Consider the following 12,119-nt stretch of genomic DNA (forward strand, 5'->3'; position numbering starts at 1 on the left):
TGAAAACATCCCCAGAAATCTAGAATTATTCTGCTTGTCTTTAAACACTGAACTGCAACACCTAAGCTAGCCACCTACTCACCCTGGATTCCCTCTATAATCAATGAAGACAGCTGGCCTAAGATGAGACTGCATTACTCACTGGAAGATCCTGTCTTATTTCGGAGTAGAGAAGGAGACTAAATCATCCGGAGAAACTAGAACCAAAGAGGAAAGAAGTATATGTAATTAAATACCCTTTTTTTTTTTTTTTTTTTTTTTTTTTTTTTTTAAACCAGTTTCTCTTGTATGCTTTTAAACTCTGCAGGTCATTATTCTTTTAGACACTTGTTCTGGCATATTGATGAGCTTGTTTTCCACTGAGAAACAGCTTTCTCAGGGATTCATTAATTTCTGAGGTGGAGAATGAAACTGTTCTTTTTAAAGAAGGAGAAAAAGATAGAAATACTCATATGAATATAGTTTTATAACATATCCATTCTATTATAATTTTTAAGTATTTACTGTGGTGCAGCAAATAAAATATTATTGTTTCTTCACACACAGTCATTTCTGATGCAGAAGATATAGACTCATTTATAATTGCACGTACAATGGTGACAACTCCAGCTAGTTTATATAACTGGATTCTTTCTGCCTAGAGCACTCAAAAAACCCTCTGTGTTTCAATTCAGGCTGTCAATCCTTATAGTTCCGTGTCCTTCATGTTAAAACAGGCAGCAGGAGAGATTTTCTAACATACTAAAATGCATCAAAAGCTTGTCTTTCCCATATGTAACCAGCGACTGTCGGTCCGTTGTGCATAGTCACAGTAGCCAGTGAGACTTCTAAAATGGACTAGTTTCATGGCCCAACTTATCAGTAGGGTAAACGGAAAACAGTTAAGTTTTGTGAGAGTGTGAGAAGGCTCATTTTCATCTGGTGTTTGCGATCCATTCATGACCTCTGTTCAGTACAGGCAAACTCCTACCTTTAACAACAGGATTTTGACTTGGAGAATTGAATAGATTATTGATGTGCCCAAAATGTTTATGTGAAAGTGCTTTACAAAATCAAGTCAAACAAAAGCTTTTCTTCTTCTTTGCTCTTATTTACTATTACAGTAGCAGGGACCATCAACAGCCATCTCTGCCTTTGCCGCTGCAGGCTATTGATACATGTTATTAGCAGCTACACAAAACAACCTAGCTGGAAATAGAAACTGGAGAAGAATATACCTGCTTAGTAAATTGAGTTCATTTTAGAAAGTACATAAAACCTGTGCACTGAAACCTGCACTGACTTCTCATTGGTTTCCAGATAAATTCTTAGACAGCGTTTTTGAGCTCAGATCCATAATGAGCCAAAACAAATTACATTCTCATGGCTTTTGGCCAATGCAGAGAACACTCAAACCAACCTCATGCACCTCTACAAAATCCCATATGGACAGCTGATGCCATGTTGATGTGATTTGTTACATTTACAAAAATTTTTTGGTAATAATTGTGGGGTTTTATTTTAGACGATTTAAAAATGCATCAAAACTTCTTAGGCTAGATCCTTCTTTTGTTCACAGTAAGAAAAATTCCAGGGCAAGTTTCAGGAATTATCATCCTGACTTTCAAAATCTGAGTACTCTGCAGTTACTTTTTCCAAATGAGGGTTCCAGAGAAAATTTTTTTTTAAAATGTCTAGCATAGAAAATATGTTACAGAGTAAGTAACTTCAGGGACTGTGTGGTTGAACTTAGCAAATGTGGAACTAGCATGTTTGCACCTGGTGGGGTTTCTCAGAAAGTTTTATGGAAATAGGTTGTGTCTTTTAGTGTGGTATTTCCTTGAGTTCTGTTTTACTTAGCTGTTTTTGTTTAGTTTCCTGTATTCTTAATGAATAGCACAGAACTAAAAAAAAGGAAAAATATCTTAAAAGACATGAATGGAATTACTTAATCCTTTTCTTACTTGACAATTACGTAGATGAATGAGAATGAAGCAGGTTAAGAAAACCACATGAAAATGGTAATTGAGATTAAGGAAATTCTGGAGACAAATGCATTTTGAGTTATTCAAGAAAACCCCCCATTTATCTCTAAGTATTAATAATAGTGAAGACAAAGTGCAGTGCTGAGGATCTTTGAAAGGTCACGGGTAAAATTTAAATTGCATCCATAATGTAAAATTTTACATATTGATTGCTGAAATTTTGGCACAAATGTCTTCAGAACTGATGGGTCTACAAAATCAGCCTTAAATTAAAAGGAAAAAGTACATTTGCTTTAGCAGTACTTGTCATGTAATTGCTCACTGATATGAATAAGGGCTTATAGTTTTTGCTATAATTCATTGAACATTCACCTGCCATTTATATTAAATCAGTTCCAAGTCCAGATTTGCGTAACTCTGAGATCTAGATAGGAACAAAAATCATCTATCTAAACAACCTCCTGACAATGGAATCTGAACCCTATGGCTGTTCTTTTCAGTTCACCAGGTTCCTAGCAAAACCTCTGTATCCACTGAAACTACTGAAAACCTCAGCCCGTCTCACTTCTCCCATGTGTTTGTGAAAAAGATAAATGAAATAGTTTCAGTGACTTTGCAATGAATTTTGAAAGTAGTTGTCAGCATTCTCTGTATTGAAATTTCTGCTTATATTCAAAATCACTGGACAGCTTTTCTTTGTTGCTTTTCAAGCAACAGTGAAAAAATACTCTGTAGTAGCACTCTGCTGTTTTAGATTCTTTTATAAAATACAAAGCTTTAAGATGCAAGCTAAATGACAAAGTTGCTTATTACAAAAATTATTGTATAGTGGCAACATTACTAATGTAGGTATTTTAATTATTTCTCTTGGAACGTCTTCATATTCATATTTTTTTAGTAGGAGTTATGATGCAATTCAATTTTCCTGTATCAACACACTAAAGAACATACAGAATTTTGATAGTATCTATGTCCATTCCACAGAACTCAATAAATGTTATTATTTCAGCGTATCAAAATAATGATTTAAGGACATTTTAAATGTCTTCACATATTGATTCATTAACTTTATGAAATATTCTTGAGGAAACTGCCACCAAAAAAAATCCCCTCAAAACAACAAAAAAATGAAAGAGGGGACAGGGAGAGAGAGAGAGGCTGTGATTGGATTTGCTGTATAGAGGATATCTCTGTAAAATACCCTCTTCCTCTTTTTTTTTTCTTCTTTTTCCTTTCCTATAAAAGCAACTGGTTTGCCCTTTTCCAAATTAATAAGTGTTTCCCTTAGGACTCCTAACATAACCCTGGAATGCTCCTTCTATTCAGAATAAAGTATTATGAGGGCTGTCCATCAATTGCATTATAGTTTATAACTAAAAGTCTGTGTTTTTTATGTCTGAATACAAAATCTATTCTAACCCAAAGTGCTCTTATTGTTGGAACTCTAAACTGGATCATGTGTCATGAGTAGTAAAAGCAAAAAAATCAGACACATAAACAATTATATTTTCTATCATTTTTAAATAATAATGAATGATGTTTAATTAAAAATTTATAAACAAACCTAAGAAGAATATTTCTGTGCATTATTACTGGAATAAACTGATGTCAGAGAGGGTTGTCTCAGCATTTTGAAAAGCAGGTTTGGCATAAAGAAGTGCCAGACAAAGCTTACAATTTCAGTTCTGTGAGAAATTTGAATGTCTGATTTCATGAAACAAATTTATGCAACTATTCTGAAAACATCATGGTGTGCTCTGTTTCCAAAAATGAATATATATCCAAGGATACTGGAAACTTCTAAATTCCTGGATCCTTTGGGATGCCTAATTCCAACCATACTGGCATCCAGGTGCAGTAAGTTGTGGTCCAGAGGCTGTCAGGCGGGAAGTGAGAAGAGCTGCTGTTAGAAGTTGGTGCGCTTCTTGCCTGCTTCATTTATGAGCACAATTGCATAGGAGTTTTCTAAGAGGCTGGTCCCACTGTGGGCAACAAGTTTTACCCTAAGAAGAAATCAGTACTAGAGGCAAGTTTTGAAACTCAACACTTCTGTAAGATCATGCGCAACTGTTGCCTGATGTACAACAGGCTTGCAGGATCCATACACTGCCGCCTGCAGTGGTGTAGAGGATTCTTCTTTTATCATGATTAAGAAATTTCTTCCTCATTGAGGCCTCTCTGATAACCATACAGTTAAATTCAGCTCATAAGTAAGCTGTCACAACTCTTGCTGACTTGGAGTGATCAGCACTTTTGCCATAGCTGAATTCAGTCCATTGGTCTTAATAAAATTGTGAGCACTTAGCAGGAGAAGCATTACACTAAATACAGGAACTGTGGAGAGCCATTGTCGGGTACTTGCTATTAATTTATGTTTGTGAAGTGCACAGAGCCCTTCACAGTGTTAATATGCATTGCACAGTGTTGTTTTGGTAGGATTCAAGCCTCTCTTTGCAGTCAGTGATACGGCTGAAAAGAGCTCAGAGCCCGTTGATTTCTCGTTAGCTGGTATTTGATTGCCAAAACATTTTATTCTTGTTTCTGTCAAGTTTTGGGCAGGCTGAAGTGACTTTATTATAGAAAGAACCATTATGTCTGATACTAGTATATCACTATAGATTATACGACTAATCTAAACCCCATACACCCTGATACCATGTGTTTCAAAATATTCGCAGATTTTCTGAATAATAGTCCTTTTCCAAAACAGTATTTTAAAAGCTCATGGTAAGTAAGTAAATGACTGCCTACAACAAGATCTAATGCTGGCAAACCTTCACTTTGTTGAGAAGAGTAGAGGGAACAACTGGTGTGAGTCAGCGGATTGTTGCATACTGAACAGGTTGAGAAATTGTACTTTTATGGAATTTAGCATTGGTTGTATTCATTCTTTTAAAATTTCAGTCTGAATTAAAATGACAACTTGACTCTTCTAGAGTTCATGGGAATTTCACTGTTGACAATAAAGTAATTTGGATTTCAGCCTTTGTTTCTGTGATCTATTAACAGATTAAAAAAAAAAAAGACAGACAGACACAGGGTTGTAGTTACATCGCCATTTTTAGATCTCATTTCTTAATATACATAAGACATTTTTGTTACTGGTAGTAGCAATTAACCTTACTACTTCAGTTTTAATTGAAAACATCCAAGATTATTTTTATGATGAAAAAACATGAAAAAAATAAGCAGGCATGCATGTTATGTCAAGGAAATATTTATCTTAAAAAATAGAAATAAGAAGTCAAATAGCAATCCCTAATACTACCTGCTATGATTTGTTTCTTAAGGAGTACTTGCTGCTTCTAAGTGTAATTAAACCCCATCGGGCACTACGAAGTTTGAATGTACTGTAACAAAAGTATACCTGTCCAGTGTTTGAACACACCCAGGCCTTTCTTCTACCTTGAGAGGACTCTTAAATCTATCAGCCACATGAGGGCAGCAAAGACCCAAGCTCTGAGAGAGGGTCGCATGGGCCATTGGCACGAAACATGCCAAAGTGGCTTTTTGATCCTTCCACTTCCCTTTTTCTTTTCCCAGATAAATTTAAGGAAGGTGATGTTAGTGACGGTGGAAAGTCTGTCACTGCAGTCTTTTAGAAATAACTGGACAAGCCTCTGATGGTACATACTTGATGGCACTCTTGCCGTGAGGAAGATTAAATGACTTTCAATAGGCATTTCCAACATTAGTTTGTAATCCCAAAACAAATTGGTAAAGCCTGTTTTCTCCACGCTATGGATGAGATGAAATTAATTATGGCATAAAAAGCAAAACTCTTCTCCTTTGTTCCTAAGGTGCAGAATATGGAAAATTTTCCTGTGCTGCACTGCTTTAGTAGTATTTCTTCTCCTGAGTAGTACACTTTGCTGTTCACATTCATACCTGCTTTTTCTGTCACATTGATTACAAAGCATCTGAATACTGTGATCTTTATTATTAAGTTTCAATTCTCTATAAGTTCCACAAATGGAAACTTTATGTAATCTGAGCCGAGAGAACCCCCAACTATCCAATGCCTTTTCAGTACAAACTTATCTTAAATGGCAAGAGTATACATTTCCGATTTCTATATATTTACTTTCTAGTGTTCATACTTGTCAGAGAATAAACTTAAAAAGAAATAGAAATGCATAAAATTTATATGAATAAGCATGAATGACCTGCAGCCCTCTTGGGTTGTGATAAACAGAAAATTTCACAACAAAACAGAGTTAAATGGGTCAAAATTTATGTCAAAATTGAGTCAAGTTCCTCTGAAATATAAAGCTTTGTTGTAAATTAAAATTCTAAAACCTGCAAGCTGTATGGTTTGATATGTCACCGGTGCTGTGCAGCTGTTGTTAGAAAGTTGATGAAATTCCCATGCTTCAAGATTCTTCACAACTCAGTAGTTGTCAACCAGTACAGTGCCATTTTCTGAAACCTTATTTCTGACAAATATGAACATTACCTGAGCCATTAAATATTTGTAATAGGAGAATCTGAGCTTTTCCAGGAATGAAACTTGGTCATATATTACATAGAGCAAGAAACTGATCATGGTGGTCACCTTCTTAGTCTTCCATTGTTATCCTGGTAGAGATGAGAAGTTGGGCATCATTACTTTTATCGTTCTTATTAATGCTAATATAAACTTTTTACCGAGTGACTGTAACGCTGATGCTCAAATAGAGGAAGTAGAGATGAATGGAAGACATCTCTCTTCCATAGTACCCTTTCCCTACCCATTAACTTCCAGCCCCCATTAATCATAATCACAAAATCAGTCTTTCAAGCAGATAGCAATGTGAGTTTTTGCTTACGCTAGTGTGGCCTTGCACATGCTGGGGAGACTATGAGTTCTCCTTAACTGCTCTGTTGAGTGAGGGAATCAAGTCCTTGCAGCAAAGAACTCCTTTTGGGTTTACTGTATGTAAGGGCCATATGCCATCTCCCAAACTTCATTCCACACTTTTTTTGTGTGGGAAAGGACTGCATGTCCGTCATACCTCGTTTGAGGCATAAGCATATATGTGACCTGTCTCAAAGACAAAAGTTAGGTTGCTTATCAGCAGCTGGTGTTTTTGAGATGTGCAGCCCATATGCGTATTTGTGTTCTGCTCACCTTTCTTCCCTCTAGCAAAGTCATCTTCAGCTGTTTCTCAGAACAAACAAAATAGCTGCAAACATTCTTCCTCTAATACAGAGCATATCAAGCAAGAGGAGAGAGGCAAGGGCTAGAACATACCCGATACAGATAGAGCAAAAGAGGATCTCGATGCCCGTGACTAGTAGCATGAGTGTACTACGGCGCAAAACAGATATGATAAGGAGCATATTGATTGTGCATCAAGATTTGTAATGATTGCAGGTCTATTGTGAGTGCTTCAGCAGACTTGCAAAAACATGAGTTAGTGGACAGACAAGAAATTAATTGCATGTTTTGGGGTGTAGAGGCTATACCTCAGACAGAATGATTTCATGATCCCTTTTAAGTGATCAAGAGTACCAGCACATGAGTAATCCTACTTACACTTCAGAATAAACCAATATAATAGTAATTCAGGGTATCAGTGGGCATCTCCTATAGGAATGATGACCTATCACTGCCCATAGATCAAAAGAAGCTTTGGTACCTGAATTATACATTGTCCGATTTGCTGTAAAAGTGGAAATTATTTTAGAGAGGTTAGTGAAATAGACTGAACCTTAGGTTGGAAGATGAAACGAACTGTAGCTATACATTAGTCCTGGATTTGTGTTTATTTTCCAATCCATTTGCATGCCATTACCACAATTTCTTAGCAGTATAACCTTTTTCAGTCAGTTATACTGACTCAGCCAGTCAGGCATTGTAGGCTGTAAAAACCTGACTTGTGTGAAAATACATGATGATAGATTTCTTCGTGGTGCTAACAGAGGCTTTAAACCAGCAAAGGCTTTGAAGTCTTTCCAAATTCCTTTTTATTCCCTTTCACCTCATTTTCACAGGGCAGCATAGTTATGCTTTGGACAGAGGTTGTCTCCACCACAGAATCGTTGATTTTACACCATTTTAGCAAGCTAAGCAATTTCAGTCTGAGTCTTTACATTGGAATGATTCATCCTAATAAAATTGCCAGATTAATGATGAAATAATTTCCTTAAGTTCCTTCAGATATTTAGAAATCAATGTATTGAAATGTATTGATCATTAAAAAAATCACTTCAGCCAATTTTCAATATTTATTAAAAATGCTCAGCATTTGGTTTTAAAACTTAATAATTTAGAATTAAAATGTTACCAAATTTTAAAAATAATTTCCTGAAGACTGGGGGAAATCAATAAACTGTTTAAATACAACGTGATAAAGGAAATTAGACACCACCACATCCAGATAAGTAAAGTTATTTCCAGTGTATTCCTAAATGTACCAGTCTGACTGCAAAGTGGAAAAAAACTAGCTTTAATGTAAGAAACCTGGGGTTAGAAAAAGGCAATTTATTGTCTAGACAGGCAATATTCTTTAAAATTTTTGTTAGCTTTTTCTGTTTTTAATGGGATTTAATTTGAAAGGTGTTGACTGGTACTAAAAAAAAAATTACTGTCAATTTTTCCTAGTATGCTGTACCTCATTTATTTCAGTGGCTTCTCTTTACTTCTGTTTGTCCTGTGAATCATACTAAAACTTTCTGAAATGCTTTAAAGCCGTGCTTGAGTAAGTTCACGTATTTGTTTTAAACACATTAAACATGTTGAAAGTATATTTCTTGTTCCAGTGCCTAGAGATGCCAAAGTATACTGCTCTACTTTCATATCATTTTAAATGAAATATCATAAATAATAGTTAACATTATAAAATATACATGTTTTCAGTGAAAACTTGTTCTGTACCCCAGAACAGACTTTGCAACTCAAAATAACTATTATTTGCATATGCGAGGCTTATGTCAGTGTAAATCAAGAGAGTCTCTACTAGAGTTCACGGTTTTACATTACCGTAAAACATGTATGACATCCAAAGTCAAGCATTCAAAAAACATTTTATGACAAAATGATATAAGTAAAAAAAAAAAGATTGTTAAGTTTTATTGTTCAAAAATATTTGTATCTGTTAAGTAGTTAACTAGCATATCCAGATGCCCTGTCACATACAGGTGAAACAGTGTTCTGATACCTCATTAAAAATTGCTTACTGTTTTCCCATGGATTTTTCATGAAGATTTTTTTTTTCTCCTAAATTTTATTTCTCAAGCTCTCGGTGTCTGAGCATTGCAGGAGGAACGCAGGAAACAGTTTACTCTGCATACTTTAAAACCTGATTACCTACAGTAGGCTCTTTTACAAGTGCTTCTTGTGCTATAAATAGAAAATAGAACAAAATTCTTCAGTTATGTTAAATAATGATGATTCAGCATGTATAAGCACAGACAAAATGAACAACTATTGAGCACTTAGAAAAAAGCTTTTTGACTTTCTTTTATTGGATGATTACAGAAAGCAATTTTAGGCCACAAAAAAAAGTAAAAATGGTACTTCAGGGTTAACTGTTGGACTAGATATCTAGGTTTTCTATATGCTTCAGAAAGATGAGTCAGAGCAGCCAATTTATTAAGCAGACACTGAGAGGGAATTATCATGTACCTGATTAGATCTAGTTGAAACATCTTCAGCCCCAGTCCTAAGAAGCATTTAAAGACCAGCCTGCATTTATTTTTGATTAATCAATCCCAATCTTCTTGTAAAATAGGTATTTCATTCTTCCTGTCAAAGGAAGAGAAGTTGCTGGAAGGAATACGTGAATGAAGGTTCATTCTTTCTTGAGGCAGGGAAGAGGAGTTTGCCAGGGACTTTTCAGAGCCTGTAAAAGGCGCAGGATTAGCAGTGGGAGAAGAACCCAGACAGCAGAGTGCCTGCTTGCGAGCCTAACCTTTCCTATGGAGCATGTTGATTATGTTTTCTGGGTTTGGCTTAATAAATCTTGTACTCTTTTGCACACAATTTTTACACAGCTTCAGCAGGTGGTGTGAGGAACACAATAGTGGCCTCGGTATGCTCTTGGGAGAAGCAAGATGCTTATTTGCCGTAACATTTGGAGGGCATTAAAACTGGGGCTCTTAAATTTTGTGTGCGTGCTTTAACTGCTGAGCTATTGCATAGGAGGAAGTGAGTTTCTTGTCATGTAGCAAGGTTAGTTTTTTCTTTTGTTTTGATTGATTTCTGCAAGTGAGTTTTGCAGCCTGTGTTATACATGGGATTGCCATTGATGATTTAGAAAAGAGAGGATTTCCTTCTGCATTTCAGCAGGATGTAGATGTGTTACTGAGCACTGTCAAGGCTGAGGCAGTTCAGCAAATGTAAGCAGGAAGAGGCATGAAGTGAGAAAGGATTTTCAGGATTACATTAAATCCTGATTTGTTCTGCTCTGGCTTTCTACCTTAACCAAAAAATTTCCATAGAAAAGTTATCTTGGTTAGTAAAGAAAACCTATAGACAACTTCTCCTCCAAGAACCTGGTACACTGTCTTGGGAGGAAGAGTACTCTTCAGAGCACGTTTTCAATTGTGAGTAAATGAGGCCATGCGTGGTATAGGTGTCTGTGAGAAGGTTTCAGATTAATTGTTCTTCATCACACCTTTGGAGGCTGTACTGGGTCTGGCTGGGATGGAGTTAGCTTTCTTCATAGCAACCCTTTGCATTTGTGACTAAAACAGCGTTGATAACACACCAATGTTTTGGCTATTGCTGAGCAGTCAAGGCTTTATTTTTCCCACTCTGCCACTCCAGTAGGAGTAGAGTACTCCACTGAGTAGACTGGGGTGCACAGGACATTGGGAGGGGACACAGCTGGGACAGCTGACTCCAGCTGACCAAAGGGATATCCCACACCATATGATGGCATGCTCAGCAATAAATCTGGGGGGAGGGTTTTTCTTGGGAGGTAGTCATTGCTTGGAGACTGGCTGAGCATCAGTCTGCTTGTAGGAAGTGGTGAGTCCATCACTTGGTTTTGGTTTTCGTTTTTTTTTCCCCCTTCCTTTTTCCTTCACTTATTAAACTGTCTTTATCTTGACCCATGAGTTATCTGACTTTCACTCTTCCTATTCTGTCCCCCATCCCCGTGGGGGTGGGGAGTGAGCGAGTTGGCTGTGTAGTGCTTAGCTGCTGGCTGGGGCCAACCCACCACAGAGGCTCTGTCACATGCATAGAAGAAGCCAGATTTTTGAATTCCTGAATACAGAGAAAATAATAAGTATGATGGAGCCTGGTTCAGCTCAGAGACTTCTATCAAAATGGAGAGGTCAGTCGTGGCTCACAACATTTTATCTGTTTCATGTTATGCTGTTTCATTTAATCCTGCAATGCTTTAGTGCAAATGCATAAACGGTCTCTGAATTACAGATCAGAAGTGATGTGCTATTTCTAGGGAGGCCGTTCTGCCCTACAGTCCTTTACAGACCATTTCAATGGGAAGAATGGTCCCATTTAGCTTTTCCCATGTATTAAAGTTTCCTCTGATGCTTAGTATTTGAAACAGAGGTTTCACTCTGCTCATGAGAACAGTTTTCTAAAGATATTACCTAGATGACTTGTCAAATCAATATGCTGTTTCATAAAATCTGAGCCCTGGCAGGGCTTTCTCCACTCCATAACCATCAAGAGAGAAATCAAGCACCTTTGTCAGCTTGGGCTGCAGAGTACTATCTTCCAGATAGGCAACAATTCAGACAAATCCCTGTGTTCAGTATCTGTTGTTGAACATCTCTGGTCAGCAGATAGTTTCATTAAATGACTTTTTGAGTTTACTTACCATGCTCTCTTGACTGCATATGGCATTAGGTACTTTCAGTCACATCATCTGGACCAAGCTCAACAACTAAAATATGTGATCTAAAATAATTTAATTTAAGTCACTACAATTGCAATTATAAAAATTAGTCCTAGAAAGTAAAATAAAACACTTACCAATTGTGGAATAGCATTACTAAGAGCAATAATCATTCATTGGTGAGAATTGAAGAGTAATATCTTGCTGTACTGCATTTGAAACACTTGTATGTATTTCATTTGTCATTGCCAAGTCTCTCTTAGTTTCATAGAATATATTTTTCATAATTTAAGGCTAAGAAATAAAATCGAGCTAAGAAATGTTAGATTGTTACTTATATATACAAATGAATGCTTAATAC

The sequence above is a fragment of the Calonectris borealis genome, chromosome 2 (assembly GCF_964195595.1).
Source record: "Calonectris borealis chromosome 2, bCalBor7.hap1.2, whole genome shotgun sequence".
Classification (NCBI taxonomy): Eukaryota; Metazoa; Chordata; class Aves; order Procellariiformes; family Procellariidae; genus Calonectris; species Calonectris borealis.